This window comes from Neovison vison, chromosome 4 (assembly GCF_020171115.1).
Source record: "Neovison vison isolate M4711 chromosome 4, ASM_NN_V1, whole genome shotgun sequence".
Classification (NCBI taxonomy): Eukaryota; Metazoa; Chordata; class Mammalia; order Carnivora; family Mustelidae; genus Neogale; species Neogale vison.
In genome coordinates, this window is record NC_058094.1 from 63,675,379 (window position 1) to 63,691,673 (window position 16,295).

Here is a 16,295-nt window from a genome sequence, read left to right on the forward strand (position 1 = left end):
AGGGAGGGATCTCCAGAAATACTGCCTTGCCCTTTATCTTAGAGGAGTTCCAGTTTTTTCCCTCTCCCTGGCCTGGGGCAGGTGCAGACCAGATGATCAGGATTGGAAAGAATATCCTTTGATCTGTCCCAAGAGCTTGAAAACTGCAATTGAATGACCAGCGTCCACAGACACGTTTGTGAGGTGGCCTACAGTGCTACGTGAGCTAATTTCTCAGTCAGCTAACCTTCTGGGGCAAGGGCACAGGGAGAAGGTTCAGTGTGTAATGGTGGGTGCAGAGTTTGGGAACAGAACAGAGCTCAGGCTGATTGCTTTCAGCTTTTTCATGGAACCTGGTTTGGAGGTGAAGGACGGCAAAGGTCCAAGCCCCATGTTTTGTCTAAATGGTATCTTGCTTTACCAATTACTTCTGGAAGCTTGACCTGACTCCTACAATGTTTTGCCAAGTTATTATTTCTTTCTAAATAGTGGGCCCAAAGGAAGGAAGAGGAGCACATGACCCTTCCCTGAATTCAGCTCCCTGCTGGGGTCCGCAGCTCCGACCCTTTGTTTCCCCCCAGCGCTGCAGCCCAGTGCCTGTTCTTTATTTTCCTTTAATGCAGGACCCAGGACTCTGCTCCTCCCTGTGAAGTGTATTCAGCTGTCACCATTGTCCCCTCAGATCCATTAACTCAGTGGCTCCAAACTCCTAAGGCCAAAAGCGGCCACCCTCTCCATCTCCCTCTGTCCTCCTTCTCCCTCCCTTTTCCTGCCCTCTGCAGCTCTCCCCACATCCACCAATCTCACTCTCTTGAGTTCCCTTTCCCTTCCCCGTGCCTTTGGCGGCAGAAAAGGAAAGACACACCATAAATACATGAAATTGATGACTTACATAACTGAGATGAACACAGTCATGCATCCTGGGACTCTATCTGTACCTACCAACCTTCTTTCTCTCCCGTTTATTGCACATGTGTCAAGCTAGTTTCTTTATGTGTTTTCTTCACAACGTCCTCAAGGAAGTGTCTCTGTCTCTGTCAGGGGGCTGAATGGTAAGTCACCTGTCCAAGGCCACTCAGCTACTGAGAGGTGGTCCCTGGATTAGAGCACAAGGCTGTACTCTCTTGCTTCCAAAATCATGGTTGAGATTTTACACCATAAGGGGCAGCTAGTAGACTTAATTTCTGTGATAGTTACAGAAAGCTGAAATAGATGGAGATCTGCCATTATAATACTCAAACTTAATTTGGGGCAATAATTCCACATTCTGTTTAAATGGAACTTTTTCTAACCTACCGCAAAATACAACCAATCAGGTGTTATCTTTTTTTCTTTTCTCTCATGGGTGGAGACAGTTATTAGAGCTGGCAAATAGCTCTAAAGTGGGGGTAACCAGAGAGAAATGTGCCTTGCACGTTTGAAAGTCCCTGTGACCTAGTCAACATACACTTATTAGTATCTCCCATGGGAAACGGAAGTGGACCAAACCAGTTCCTGTCTTAGGAGACTTCACCCTACCTGATGAATCAGGGGATAAGATGGCAAAGTAGAAAACAAGATAAGAAGAAGGTCAATATGCTGAGTGCAACCCATGGATCACTAATGGTCAGGTTCGAGGGAAGGAAAACATCACCGTGAGATGTAGTCAGGGGAGGCTTCTCGGAGGAGATGGGACTTAAGCATGAGAAGGATGAGTTTAGAGATGATGAATGTTTCACACACAGGATTTCAAACGTCGAACCTGAAGGAAGGGTGCCCATGAGGACAGATTCTCATTTGAAGACAAACTAGAAAACTAGAGTGGTTGGGTTAAGAGAAGAGACCAGGAGGGGTTAGGAGCCCAACAGGCCACCTGGGCTACAGGGAACAGGAAACTTGGGCTGCTGCATTGATTTAGTGGAAGACATGGTCAGAAAGTCAGGACCAAATAACGGATGGCCAGCATGTCATGTGAAGTGCATTCTGTGGGTAATGGGGGCCCATGTAGTAGGACTTCTCAGCTCAGAAATGCTTTGACCGAAGCAGACTTCTAGGAAGCTCAGTCTGCAGGGATGGACACAAGAGGGAAATGGACCTGCAAGGAGGCTGTTGTAATGGCCCACGTGTGACACGATCATTCTGGAGCGGTGGCTGCCGGCCAGATGTGAGAGATGTTCTAAAGGAAGGACTCAGAGAATTTGACGACAGATTAGTTATGGGGGTGAGGGGGATATTAGAGAGAGGAGGGGGGAAAAAAGCTAACAGGCTAATTCCCCTCCTTCTCAGCATACTGAGATAGAATTGAAAATAAATAGGAAACATATTTCAGGACAAACTTTTCCCAAAAATATCTTCTTTCAAATGCCTCCCCCACTCCTGCCCAAGGACCTAACCTAAAGGTAAGGTAAATTTACCATATGGCCATAGAATTAATTTCATATATGAGCTTCTTTTCCCTCAAAGTCAATAATGATGATAAAAATAATGATCTATTTAAAGTCAGCGCCTTAAACATTTTAATCTCCTGAAATGTACTCTACGCTCTCTACCCAAAAATATTGTACAGGGGTAAAAAAGAACCAGATGTCCTGACTTGACCCACTGGTTGGCCTCATCCACAGGGTTGGCAAAAGCTCAGTACTGAATATCACAAACCTTGCTTTATGGATTTGTCAAGAGTAAACCATTTTAAATCTAAAATACAAAAGACCCCCAAACCCCAGTGCAAAGTGTCACCCTTGACACTTGTCTCTACTATTGACTATCACAATGGAAAGGACCACAACAATCTGCCTGAAGTCACATAAATTTCCTTAGAAGGAAAGAGAGAAGAGCCCTTTTAATTATTTGATGAAGATTCCCACTCATAAGCTAGCAGGAGGTCAGTGAGTATTTGAATTCCTGTATTTTTGTTTTCCCCTCCGTCCTAAAAGTGGATTTTGCAACTTAACTGGATGGAGCTTTTCGACTGTTAGCCTCTGAGCTAGCTCACTGCATGCCTAGATAGCATGACCCATCCACAGTGCACATGGAGATCTGCGCTCCTGGTTATTTTTCCCTTCCCTGGGAGGGCCAACCCTTGGCGCTCAAACACTTTTCCAGCTGTCGTGATACTGATGGGAACTTCATGTGTGTTACCAGCGCAAGTGCTGTCAGGAAGAAACCAAATGTCAAACGGAGGTATGTAGAAGTCACCATAAATATGTCTCTGAATGTTTACCATCTGGAACTATAGATTTCGATTTTGACAAGCAACCGGGATTGCCCTGTGGGCACTGTCTTTTAAGCAGAGCCTTTCAGTTGTGCTAACTAGAGCAGAGCCTTTTAGTTTAGCCTTGGCGGGGGTGGGAGGGGTGGGGGGTGGGGGGTGTAAACACACCCTTCTGCCTTCTCAAGGTGTGAATTTATTATTTCTCAACTCTTCCTGTTTTGTCTCCATCCTGCCTGATCCTGCATGCGATGCACTTTTGCGGGGGTGGGGGGTGCGGAATGCTCCCAGATTGTCAAAATCCTGGGCAAGGAGCCTGGTGGTCAGTCTGGAACAAGAATGACATCTGCTGTGGGGCTCCCACAGCTAAACGGAACTTGCCTTTGTTAGCTGCCCACACCACACCTCCGTCGTGCGAGGAGAAACTTTACTTTCTTAGAAAATACTTCCGTGCTAGTGAAACGTGCCGTGGGTGGTCAGCCCCATACCTGTTACCTGATGTTCTTGGAGTCCTAATCCTAAGGGCACCTGAGATATGAGATACGAGTTTGCCTTTCTGTCTTTCTGTTTTTTAAGCCCCGGTTCCATTGTAGAGCCATAATGGAATGACTGGAATTCCAGAAGACTTCGGTTTATGAACTTAGTCCTATTTTGGTTATGTAATATTGGGAATCGGATAATACTCGGTCATAATAACTGCCTGCTTAGTTATAAGGAGACTTTCTCATGGAGGGCTTCGAGACCAGAACCAGAGAACACCGTGAATTGAATCACAACTGAACACCATGCTGAAATATTGTTTCAATCGTAACTTTTTAAAGACAAGATGAAAAAAATATCAACTGGCAGGATGCAAGGAAAAAAATGTATACTACAAGTGGAAACATAATTTTACAGGCATCTTTATGCCGTTGAACAGAAAAATCACAAAGCTCTAGCCATAAATCCTGTTGTTCAGCCTATTAAACAGCTCCTATTTCAGAATAGCTGCTATACAGTTTTATTCATCGAATTTCTCACCTGCAAAGGGTAAGGACAGTGTTGGGTTTCTCTACCAAATGTGAGAGTCCAGTAGGAGTAAGAAATCTTGAACACCATGGGTATGTGAACGTGGGCATAGGAGGGCAAGTCTGTCAGGGGGGCAAAAGAAGGGATTCATTGACTCACCTAGCTCTACCAAAATTTGGAAAAGTGAAGATTTTACTTTTTGATCCCTGTAAAAACAAGGCATCGGTTTGGGAGGCCTTCTTCACATCACGCGTTAAATGTAGTATGTATGTCCCATTGGTACATTTCTGGCCGATTTAATTTGGGTGGGTGCTTTTAGCAGATGGGTTATCTTACCAGCTACTCACATATGTGATGAAAACTCATTTTATGTTGCTCAGGGGCCAGATGACCATTAATTTCCAATGACTAATTTATAATTAAAACCTTTTCTTTTAAATGTTTGTTTATAACCCAGCCAGAAAATCTATTTCCATTTAATTAACACTTTAGATAGCCTGTTTAAAACCCATAAACGTAGTGACTTGAACGATCCATTACAGAGATGCTACTTTAGTTTTCAATGACTTGTAAAACTTTCACAAACAGATCTGCAAATGAATTACTCCATCTGCTCCCCTGCAGCTGTAGGAGGCTAAACTCCGTTAAAGGGCATTTTCCTACTTCCTCCTTTTCTGCTTTTCCTCTAGCTCTAAGCATTTTTACTTTAAAGCCACTCTCTCAGCTGCTCAGAGGGCAGCCTTCTCCTCAGGAGTTTCCAACCTCCAAATTTTGCTAGAAACCCTTGAGTCCGTCATAAATCAGACACAATGTACCTTTTAAAAATCGATTAAGAAAGCATCTCCGTCTCTGCCAGCAAACTCAGAAATAGACTCCCGAAAGGATCTTTACAAACGGAGCGGTAAAATGCAACAGTTTGAAAGTGCATTTTAATTTGGAAGGCTGAAATAAATGCTCTCTTGGCCGATCCGTCCTTCCCGGAACAATTTACAGCTCCTGTCTGGGGGAGGCAAAGAGGCTATTCAAGCGTATAAACACCGCTCCAAAAGACATTTTCTTAGCTACACCTTCAAGAGCAAGGCAGGAGGAGTGTTAGTTCTATAAAGACAGCCAAGCACCAAGCTACGCTCACTGTTATCTGTCCGCCGTACAATAGCAGCATTGATAGGGTAGCCACAACGGGCTTTGACAAGTGTGCTGTGCTAGCATTCCATTCAAAACTATGTTAAGAGAGAGAGAGAGAGAGAAAGGGAGAGAGAGAGAGAGAGAGAGAAGCATTCAATGTCTTTTACTTTACCTGAAAAAACTGCCTTTCTTGTGGCTGCAGAAAATGAATTCCTCCTCTTCTCCCAAAAGCAAAGTAGTTTCCTTGCCCGCAACTCTCCCTTGGAGAAGACCACACAGCTCCAGCAAGGCAGCCTTCCTGCTCCTAATCCCCACTCGAATGTGATGACACACACTAACCCCTACCATCTGGTGCAACACGTCCTCAAGCACTCAGCACAGTGGTGTGTCAAGACCGGCTGCCCAATCCAATTGCTGGGGCTGGGTGTCTCTCACCGACCGGAGGCTGAGGGCAGGACTGAAACTGGAGGTCTGAGAACTCCCAGTCAAGTAACCTGAGATTTCAGAGAGAAAGGACGGCTCCAAAGAGAGGAGGAGTGGGAGGTGCTAAACAGAAGGTGGAGGGAATGAATTATTCTGGTGGCCAGTTGTGCGTTACTTTTCACAACTCCTTGTGCTCCCCGGGGACCACTGGGACCCTCTGAGGGATGCACGGAAACACCAAAAATCTTTCCCTGCCAACCTGGTGAGGGCAATCTTCCCAGCGAGGCACCTCCGCTCCCCCGACACCCACATACACATACACCACCACCACCCCCAGGAGATAAAAGATTCATCCTGACATACTGATAACGTGTTAATGTAGGAGTAGTTTGCACTGAAATGTGACATCTATAGTTTGAGATCTAAACTCCTACCTTCCTTTGATTAGATCATGGCTGCCTCCAACATTCCAGGGATGGGGGGCTTGGGGGGGGGGCACCGCTAAGAGCAAAAACTTGTCTATTCCCACATACAGCTTTTCGCTCTTGGCCACAGGCTGAACTTCAGAAATGGTCAATGAAAATCATTTTAGTTTCTACTCATGTGAAATAGCACACACTCCCATAGATAAAGGTGGCTTTTTTAATCACTTGCTGCTTTCACAGACATCTCTTTGTAAAAGCCCTGGGTACCAGAGGGCTGCACTCTGTCATTGATTATTTTTATTGGCTTCTAGTTAATTGAACTTATAATGTCCATATAGCTCAAACAGCTCATTAACAATTTTGCTTTGAAATGTTTTCAATTTTTGGTCATTTAGATACCTGCATTTCTTTCTTTCTTTCCTTTTTTTTTTTTTGAGTTCTCTGAACTGTTTTTACAGAACTAATTACGTTGATAGCAGTCTGAACCAGAAAATGGCTACACTTGTTACAATGCTTTAAGGAGATATCTGGAAAAAAATTAATTGCTACAAATCTCACCACTTCAAAAATGCCATCAGACGTCTAAGGAATTTCGATAATCTGAAAAGGAAAACAGGAATTTGAAATATTATCAACTCCCTGACAGTGTCTGTGCTGAGCCAACATTTTAAATATTACATCTTCTGAATTTCTTTGAACTGGGATGGGGAGTGCAGGCATAAAAACCAAAAAAACTTAAAATTTGCTCAAAGTGTTAAAATCTAGACTGCGAATCGATAGCTCACGCTTGGAGCACCAGTATCACAAAGAGAATTATTTCAATAAGTAGCAAAATTGACTTGACCAGCTTGTCTTCTAAGGCATTTTTATGTGTTATTATATTAAGATACTTGAAAATTACTCCTGGTGCAATTTTTTGAAGTACAGAATTAAGAACTGTAATTTTCAGACAGTGATTTTTTTTTTCCCCCTACAACTGGGCTGCAGGGAAGATAAGGGGGGAAAAAAAGAAGTAGAGGTTGGAGTTCTGATTCATTTGCTTAATTTCTTCCCAGAAGTGATTATGAGGTGTGTGTTTCACAATATATACTCTATGTACTAAACCATTACTCCTAATCAGCTAAATCCAGATACATAATCAACACAAAAAGCTTCAACAATGGCAAGTGGCACGACAGGGCTGAAACTTCCCTCGGGCACCATAAAAATTTTAATAGTGCCAATTATTGTGAGGCAATTTTTTTCATTAATTTTTTTTTTTTTTTTGTCAATCCAACCAGACTCATGTCTGAAAATCTGGATTACCTCAACTGCCTAGATTTTGAAGGCCCTCGAGACATTATTAAGGTGGTTTGCATTCTCTTAAACTGTAAATTGAGTTACAAAAGTAAAACCTCAGAAACTATAAAGGTGTTGAATTGTGTTTTATCAACCCTGTGCTTGTAACATACCTTCCATAAGACTTTTCCCAAGTGATCCTGGCTCTGACACACATTATTGTTGGAAGTACTTTTTAACACAAACATTTTTATTCTATTCTTGATTGTAAATCTTTTCATTAAATCCCAGTTACCATTTCCCTTTTATTGATAACTTCAGCTATTTATACTGCTTAAAACTTGTGTTAAAATTTAAAATATATATGTAAGTTGAGCAATAGATCCTCCTCATTTGCCACGAACTTCATTTTTGCTCTGTGCCGTGTCCGCAAACATTACCTTTCAAAAGTATTGTAAAATGAGTCCACAGTGACACATTTCACTTTGTTGTTGTTGCTGATGTTCTGAAATGCTTTTGTTAAGGAAAATCAACTCAAACAAAAACCTCAAGCTGGTGCTGCAGGGTAAGGTCCCAGCTTCCCCTCTCCCTGTAGCCACGGTTTCGCTGCTCAGCAGAGTGTCCGTTTAGAAGTTAAGAATTTTCCATTACCTCTCCTCCTTTCTCCTTGCCATCTGCAAACAGTTTATTTTTTAGGGAAAAAAAAAAAGTGAAATTGATTCTGTCTTGAGAGATCTAAACCTAAAACACGGCACATTCTGAAAGATGACATTCAGCATTTGAACGTCATGTGGCTCAGGGTGAGGTCGAGCGCGGAGGGAATGGCTCCATCGTAAGAATTAAGTAAGGACACTGCTAAAACGAAAGATTAATTGTAGGTAACGGTGATATTGAAAAAGAAACCCTCCTATTCTGTTCCCACAGTTAAAATGTCCCTTTACTTATTAGCTCCAATTAGTTTCCATGGTAACCGGCCAGCCCTTGTAAACCCGCACTCTGAGCCACACTCATCTTTGTCTAGACTGAGCTCACCACTCTTCTTCCTCCACAGAGGGCAGTTTAGCTGGGTCTAGATCTATGCCCGTATCTCTCGGGCACACAGGACCGGCACATGAGCGCCCACATCCTTTATTACCGGGGCAATGGTGGCCAAGGGAGAGTGGGAGGGGCATTTGGTCCCCGAGCTACAACGTGTGCACCTACCGCCACACTAATTTCCCCCCCTCTTGGTTATTGTTTCTTCCAGTCTTGTTCTATTATCAGCTGTTTGCTGCTTGTAATTTCTTTTCAGGGAAGCCAATACAGTATAATAAAAACCTCATTAAACAGAAACACCTATCAGCCTCAGAGAAAGCCCTAAACTACCCTTTTTTGTTTAAAGAATCATTAAAGTGAAAAAGAAAAACCACTTGTTTGTCATGCTTGAAAAAAAGAAAACAAAACCAACACAAAGGTTTACCAAGCCAGGGGGCTAATATGAAGATTTAACACACTTAAAACACCGTGGTTCTCCCCCAGCCTCCCACCCTCCTCCTTGTTCCTCCAGCTGGCCAAGAATCCCCACATAAGCACAGTAAATAAATAATCAGTAAGGCCGAGGGGGCTGGCTCCTTCAGTAACTTGGTTGGAAGAGAGGTCACCAAGACCGCAGCATCCTGGCTGCCCCAGGTTGCTCCGCGCCACTGGGCTGGGATAGACGATGTCCCTGAAGTCCCCGGGAGAATCTGATAAGAGAGTGGGGGAGGGCAGGGCCTTCAGCAAATGTTTGAAATTGTGAGAACTCATAAAGCCATAAGCTCCTCCTCATGTGTGCTCATTTTACTTCTTTGGACGTAACTCAACTCGAATTCAGTGTTATTGTGAAGCAAACAATCCCTCACTTCTAAGCCAGCCAAGAAGCTCATCTTCTGCGACCGCCATGTGTAATCTTTGTAAGGGTAAGTCAAAATGGTATCATTAGATTGCTCCATTTCAGGTTACCTCTGAGATTGCCTTCTTTCCAGCACCTGTTTTGGTGGGTGAATGATGACCGAAGGAATAAGATTCCCCAATGCTGGTGACATGTTTTATGCTTAATATGGTTTCTGAGGTTGGCTTCTCAGGCCCTCCATAATCCTAGTGTTAAAAGCAAAAAGTTCTGATCACCAGTGTAGTCTGATGGGATATGGATTATCTGTGAAGGCCCTTTCTTTTGGTGGTAACATTCCCTCAGGCTTGTTCCTTTAAAGCAAATGACAAATGTTGTCTGAAATCCCGCAATGCTAGCAAAATGTGTAAGGATTAGCCCATTACTGTTCGTATCATATAAAGTCTCTATAGATGCACAATAAATCTTGTAATTTGGAACATCTTGCACTTTTAAATTACTCAGAGCTACCCAGCTTTAGACGTCTACTTATTCTTCTTCAACTAAACTTCTCTGCCTCGATTCACATCGAGCTCAACTATTCTCAGAAAGAGAGAAGAATGTATGGCTTGTTCAATGAGGTCACCTCACGTGTGATGCAACAAGCATCAGACGAGCTCGTATTTTCAATGAGTGTCCAGCTAGATGGGAGGTGACCCTGGAACCAGTGGTAGCTTTCCTACCAGACACATGGTTTGATCACTGAAGCAAAGTTCTCCCTAGGAAGCATAAGCCTAAGTATGATGAAAGGGGTTTTGTAGCTACACTGTAATAATTTTGGGAGGGTGAAATGAGGTGCTAAACCATTTAGGACAAAACAATGACTCTCAAATGGGATAATTTAACGAAAGGTACTGGATTGAAGAGAAAATGCAAACCGCATGCAAAAAAATTATTTTTCCTACAATTTATTTTAAATCCATATTTGTAGAAACCAGTGTTTGGGTATTGGGTATTAATCCTCGTTTGAACAGATAAATAAGTTTAGGAAGCAGAATATTAGGAAGTATGGATATCAAGTGAGAGGAAAATGAGAATTTCAGCAATTAAAAAGTCTGGAAGTAAGGGTTGAGGATATTTAAGATGGAGTGTGTCCTAAACCTAATAAGTCAAATAATCATCTTTTATTTGTAATATATACATTCCCCAGTTAAGGTAAATAGTGTGAAAGAAGGTAGAAAACTAGAAGCAGGGATGAGCATCACTTGTGTTCAGAGAAACCACAGAATTTTGCTTTCGGGAGGAATAACAGACAAAACCTAATCCTCTTATTTTAAAAGAGATGGGAATAGTGAAGCTCAGGAAGGATCAGGCTAATGTCTAAGTCATCACTGGAATGGGGAATGAACTCCAGGAGTCACTCTATTAGCTTGCAGATTTTTCTCTCAATGGCAACATGCACTTTTATTAGGAACAACATTAAGAACTGCAAAGATTCTCTTAAACCGGAGTAATTATGTTTTATTAGTGTTACATTATATAATTTGGGAAGTTGCTGTAATTCAGATGCACAAAATACCTTTGGTCATGCAGTATTTCTTCTGTAAGCCACCAGTGTGGCTTGGCATTGTCAGGCAAATGTAATCATAAATGCAACACAGCTTTACTTAATAATTATTGGATAATAAGATTTTCCTTGTGGCCATGCTTTATTGTAAAAAGTCAGCTAGATCCAGGGGACACATCATCTCCCTTTCTTAATTCAATATATAGGATCAGAAGTTTAAGAATATCTCAGTGAGGGGGGCCCTGGCTGGCTCAGTGGGTTAAGCCTCTGCCTTCAGCTCAGATCATGATCTCAGGGTCCTGGGATTGAGCCCCGCATTGGGCTCTCTGCTCAGCAGAGAGCCTGCTTCCCCCTCTCTCTGTCTGTCTCTCTGCCTACCTGTGATCTCTCTCTCTCTCTGTCAAATAAATTAAAAAAAAAAAAAAGACTATCTCAGTGAGATTAATGTTATATTAGTTTTGAAAGAAATGGACACCAGACCCTGAACTGAAAATTTTCCATATTAGAGCCATCCAACAGTTGGGACATAGGGGAGGAATGTTGTCCCTGTTATTTGGCTAATGCCTGGGAAATTAATGAAGATTTATTGGGAAAGTAGAGTTCACTGTTTCCCTGGCATCTACCTGAAAATTTAAAATGTAAAGCTAAGTCTTAAATAAGTTAAAAGAAGAAAAAAAAGAACGGGCAAAACAGGAGTCACAGAAGACAATAGAAACAGGGATACATAGCTCAAAAGTAATTTTGTTAAAAAATGTGGTTACCAAACCACCACCACCACAAAAACCCATGGGAGTGTTTCCTTCTTTCAGGCCCCTAAGCTTAATCCATTTTAAAATCACCAACTCTTTGGGGACAAAAAGTGTCATACTCATCTTTGCATCCTTTCTTTCTAGAACTTAGCACAGCGTGTTTACATAATAGATCCTCCACTCTATTTCTAACGATAGTGGGTTGCTTGTCTTGCTAGAATTGACAAGTGCAGCCTCTTGAACAGCAGCGCTCAGCTTGTCTGAGGAGATTAAGTAGTTAGTTAGCTTGAAGGCCCTTACTTCTGACTACATAGCCGACCTGCTGAGTCCATAGCTGTTCAAAAGCAGAATATAGTCCCTTGTCATACTTTCTTTTTTTCCTTGGAAGTAGTACAGTTCTAGTATTCACTTAACACTACTGGGAAGTAAGTACTCGGGTAAAAGTTTTTGAAGAACAGATGGAAAACAGCTGCACACTCATTACTATTATAGTCTTTACCAAGAAACCAGAGCTTGCAGATGTTAATAAAAAAAATGTTCATTTCCATGAATATACAGTTCTTTTAATGAGCAGCCCCTGTCAGTTGCTTACTCAACGGGCCGATGTAATTTCTGCCGGCTAAATAAAAGCTTGGATTTTTTCATGTTATTTTAGCAAGACAGTCAACAAATCGACATTATTAACCTAGACTTATGCTAATCTTTCTTAGCCATCACACACTAGGATATGCAAGCAACACAACTGTATAAAATAGAAAACTCTGCTGCTTTTTCTCTTGATGGCTGGAAAATGTGGTTTGCTTATTATTTTGACAACCACGATTTCTTTCACATCAGCTAAGTTTCCTAGGAAAACTGTCGAAAGAGCAGTCACAATATTTTTGCACTTGATTTTTAAAGCCACTTTTTTTTTTAAAGATTTTATTTATATATTTGACAGACAGAGATCACAAGCAGGCAGAGAAGCAGGCAGAGAGAGAGGAGGAAGCAGGCTCCCTGCTGAGCAGAGGGCCCAATGTGGGGCTCGATCCCAGAACCCTGGGATCATGACCTGAGCCAAAGGCAGAGGCTTTACCCCATTGAGCCACCCAGGCGCCCCTGCACTTGATTTTTAAAGGCAGTTTTGTCAAGCATCTTCCAACAAATTTCTTAAAAAAAAAACAAAAACAGGACACCTCGAAGTCAGTGTTAACTCTCTCTCAGGCTAAATAGCTCTTTCGGCTTTAATGTAATGAAAGCTTTGATTTTGAATGTATGTATGCCCTAAAGTTGAAGTTTTTTATTTCTTCTCCACGTCCATGCAGATTTTTTTTTTCCATGCAGATTTCTAATTAATGGTTTAATTACCTCTAACATTTTAGACGTTTATTACCGTAGTTCTTATTTATTTTGAAGACAAATGCAATTAATTAAAAAAAAATCTATTCTCTGAGAGGATTTTTTTTTTTGTATTTTATTTAAAAAAATTTATTCAGGGGCGCCGGGGTGGCTCAATTGGTTAAGCATCTGATTTCGGATTAGGTCATGACCTCAGGGTCCTGGGATTGAGTGTTGCATTGGGCTCCCTTCTCAGTGGGGAGCTGGCTTTTCCCTCTACTTCTGCCCCTCTCCCAACTCGTGCTCTCTCTCTCTCTCTCTCTCTCGGTCAAATAAATAAAAAAATAATCTTAAAAAAATTCATTTAGTTTTCTCCTGGAAAGACAAAACCTTGCAAGCAGAGACACATCTTTTAATTTAAAGATAACGTTCTTTAGTCTTGCCTTCCCTGTCACCCCCAAACTATCCTCTCAACAAGGCTCTTATTTTTTCTAAATTCTTACCATCATAAAAATAATAATAGCTAATAGTGTTAGAACACTCACTATTAGGGAGGCTTTTTAACATAGTTGTCCAGACTAATTTCATTAACCATCACAAGACTCCAGTAAGGAAGCTACTATTATCCATATTTTACAGACAAGAAGACCTTAGTTTAGAAATATATACTGCTCTGTTGACAGTCAAACATCTAGCAGGAAGCAGATTCCTGGGATCGAACTCCCAACTTCAGAATTTATATCACTAATGAAGTTGTTCTTGTTTGGGCTCTCTATTTGCTATTTATGAGAATTTTAAAAAAAAGATTCAATTTATTTATTTGACAGAGAGAAACACAATGAGAGAGGGAACACAGGCAGGGGGAGTGAGAGAGGGAGAAGCAGGGCTCCTTCTGAGCAGGGAGCCCAATGCAGCGCTAGAGTCTAGGAGTCCTGGACTGCGACCTGAGCTGAAGGCAGACGCTCAATGACTAAGACACTTAGGTGCCCTTATTTAATAATGAGCATTTTAAGGGGGTAAGTGCTCCATCAAGCGTCTCCTAGTACTTTGCTAGAGTCTCCTCAACCTCACATCTCTCTGTGTGTCCATGAAGTCTAAGGATGCCTTCCACAAGGAGAGGTATTCTGTACATTATAGAAAGAACTCTCCATTTTGCTTTGGAATGAGAGACACAAGTGAACCATGAAGACGAATCTTCCTGCAATGAATGTTCTCTTGGATTTACTGGGAAGGGGCCTCATTGCCCCACTTCTCCAACTTGAGGATGCAGGAGTACTTAGGGCCTAGAAGGTGCTCAGGTTGTGTTAAATAGTGCGGAGGCTATTCCATCCACCTGTTTACAACTATGTTCCCAATAGCTGATTGTTGGTCAGCTTTCATGGTTCTAAGCCTCTGTATCTTTTGCAGGGCCTAATAACCATATATATTTGATCTTAAAAAAATTATATATATTATATATATATGAGATACATAATCCCCATGGCAGTCATTAAATACAATTTTTTCCAATCCTTTTTAATTAATCCCAGGGGAATTTTAATTGGTATTACTACTTTCTCAGGATAACGACACGCACGATTTTCTAATGCTTCATATGAACCAGAAGTGAGTTCTTTTTTTTTTTTTTCCTAAAGATTTTATTTATTTATTTGACAGAGAGAAATCACAAGTAGATGGAGAGGCAGGCAGAGAGAGAGAGATGGAAGCAGGCTCCCTGCTGAGCAGAGAGCCCGATGCGGGACTCGATCCCAGGACCCTGAGATCATGACCTGAGCTGAAGGCAGCGGCTTAACCCACTGAGCCACCCAGGCGCCCCAGAAGTGAGTTCTAATCCCCAAAAGATGTTTGAAAATAGTTTAGATCACTGTGAACTCAATTATGGGATTAGAAATTAGATTCAAAAGTAGCCAAAGGGTAAATGTAAAGGGTTCCAGCATTTTTCGAGAAGACTACCTAAGGTTTTCATTTTTTTCCCCCCAGAAATATTTTTTAAGTGGTTTGTTAAGATGTTAAAAAGGAAAAGTTGGTATGATTTGGGATCCTTTACTTCGATTAGCTGGCTGTCTAAGTCACCCAGGAAATTGATTAAACTTGCTTATTTGTTTTAAAAATCTTCTAAGTGAAATACTTCGTTTATTATAGTCTCTTTTATTGATAAAAAAGAATTAAGTTTTTTAAAGAGATAATATACCAGACCTTGATTTTCAAAGAACTTCAATGAGGATGGCACTGTAGATTTTAGCATTTGACTCTGAAGTCATTAATAAAATATTTTCTAGAGTCACTTAAATAAATTTAGCATACTTTTTTGAAATGGTAATCCAGAAGTTAAATAAATTTGTAAGACCTTAATTCAGGGGTAATTCGTTTTTTTAGAGAAATGCCCCCTACAGAGCATTCACTGGGAGAAAGTTCCACAGGTCATACTCAGAGCTAACAAAGGGTAGGGTTCCAAATCCCTGTCTCCTGATCATCTTTTAGAACAGAAATGTCAACCAAGCATTTGCATTTTGTTACTCTGGAAAGCAGTAGTCTTTAAAAGGGACTACACAAAGTGTTTTATTGTTGCTTTAAATGCTACTGTTATCTGATATTTATGGTATTATCATAATCATAAATATCAGACACTAAACATAAAGTCTACCATGGCTGCAAAGCAGGCAATGGATCTGGAAAAAAATTTAAAAACTCGTCAGAGCTCTATCTGTACTGTTTGAGTCTATTAAAATGAACTCAATATAATATCAAACTAAAAATAGAAGCCCAGTCTTCTAGGGGAAGACGATTCTTTGGAGAATCTTCAGCCAAACGACATTTGGTGTCTAAAATTGACCTTATACCTCCCCTCACCCAGTACCATGCACTGCAAATCTCCTACCTCGAATAGCCCTGAGAATCACTGCAAAACCTTGGAATTTTAGGTTTTTTAACCTGAGAATTATGAAGAGGAAATGTAGAGGAACCGATCCTAACAGAAACTCTTCTCCCTGTTGACCTCTCTCATATCTGAAATTCCTCTGATGGAGGCTTATCTAGTTTAATAGGTGTAGTTTTAAAAATAAAAACCTCCTGTCCTTTAATCTTCAGAGAAGAAATTTGCCAACTCACGATCAGGATATTGGAGTTTGCATGGGAGGGTGCTGCAGGGAGGGTGATGTGGGAGGGGTGGCAGGAAAGACACCAGATAAAATCTCTGCCTATTCCAAAGCTGTGCCTGGAACTGACCTTTTGCTAAGCTAGGGAGCGACATTCCACAGTACCGCGTAATTTAGTTACACTTAGTTACACGACACAGGAATTAGGCTTCTGATGCTTGTCCCAATGTTAACCACATTTATAACATTGTATCATCGGGAAAAAATATTTTCTCCCATCTTTCCTTCTTTCTTTC

At 41.3% G+C, this 16,295-nt stretch overlaps 1 protein-coding gene across 2 annotated transcripts in view; it reads right to left on the reverse strand.

Annotated features, from left to right (window-relative positions):
• SULF1 (sulfatase 1) overlaps window positions 1-5,801 on the reverse strand; it is a 183,656-nt gene extending 177,855 nt beyond the window's left edge. For both annotated transcript variants that reach the window (XM_044245481.1, XM_044245480.1), the window contains exon 1: window positions 5,472-5,801. The gene's annotated coding sequence lies outside the window, so the exon portion shown is untranslated. The remainder of the gene's footprint in view (window positions 1-5,471) is intronic.
• Window positions 5,802-16,295: the final 10,494 nt, after the last annotated feature.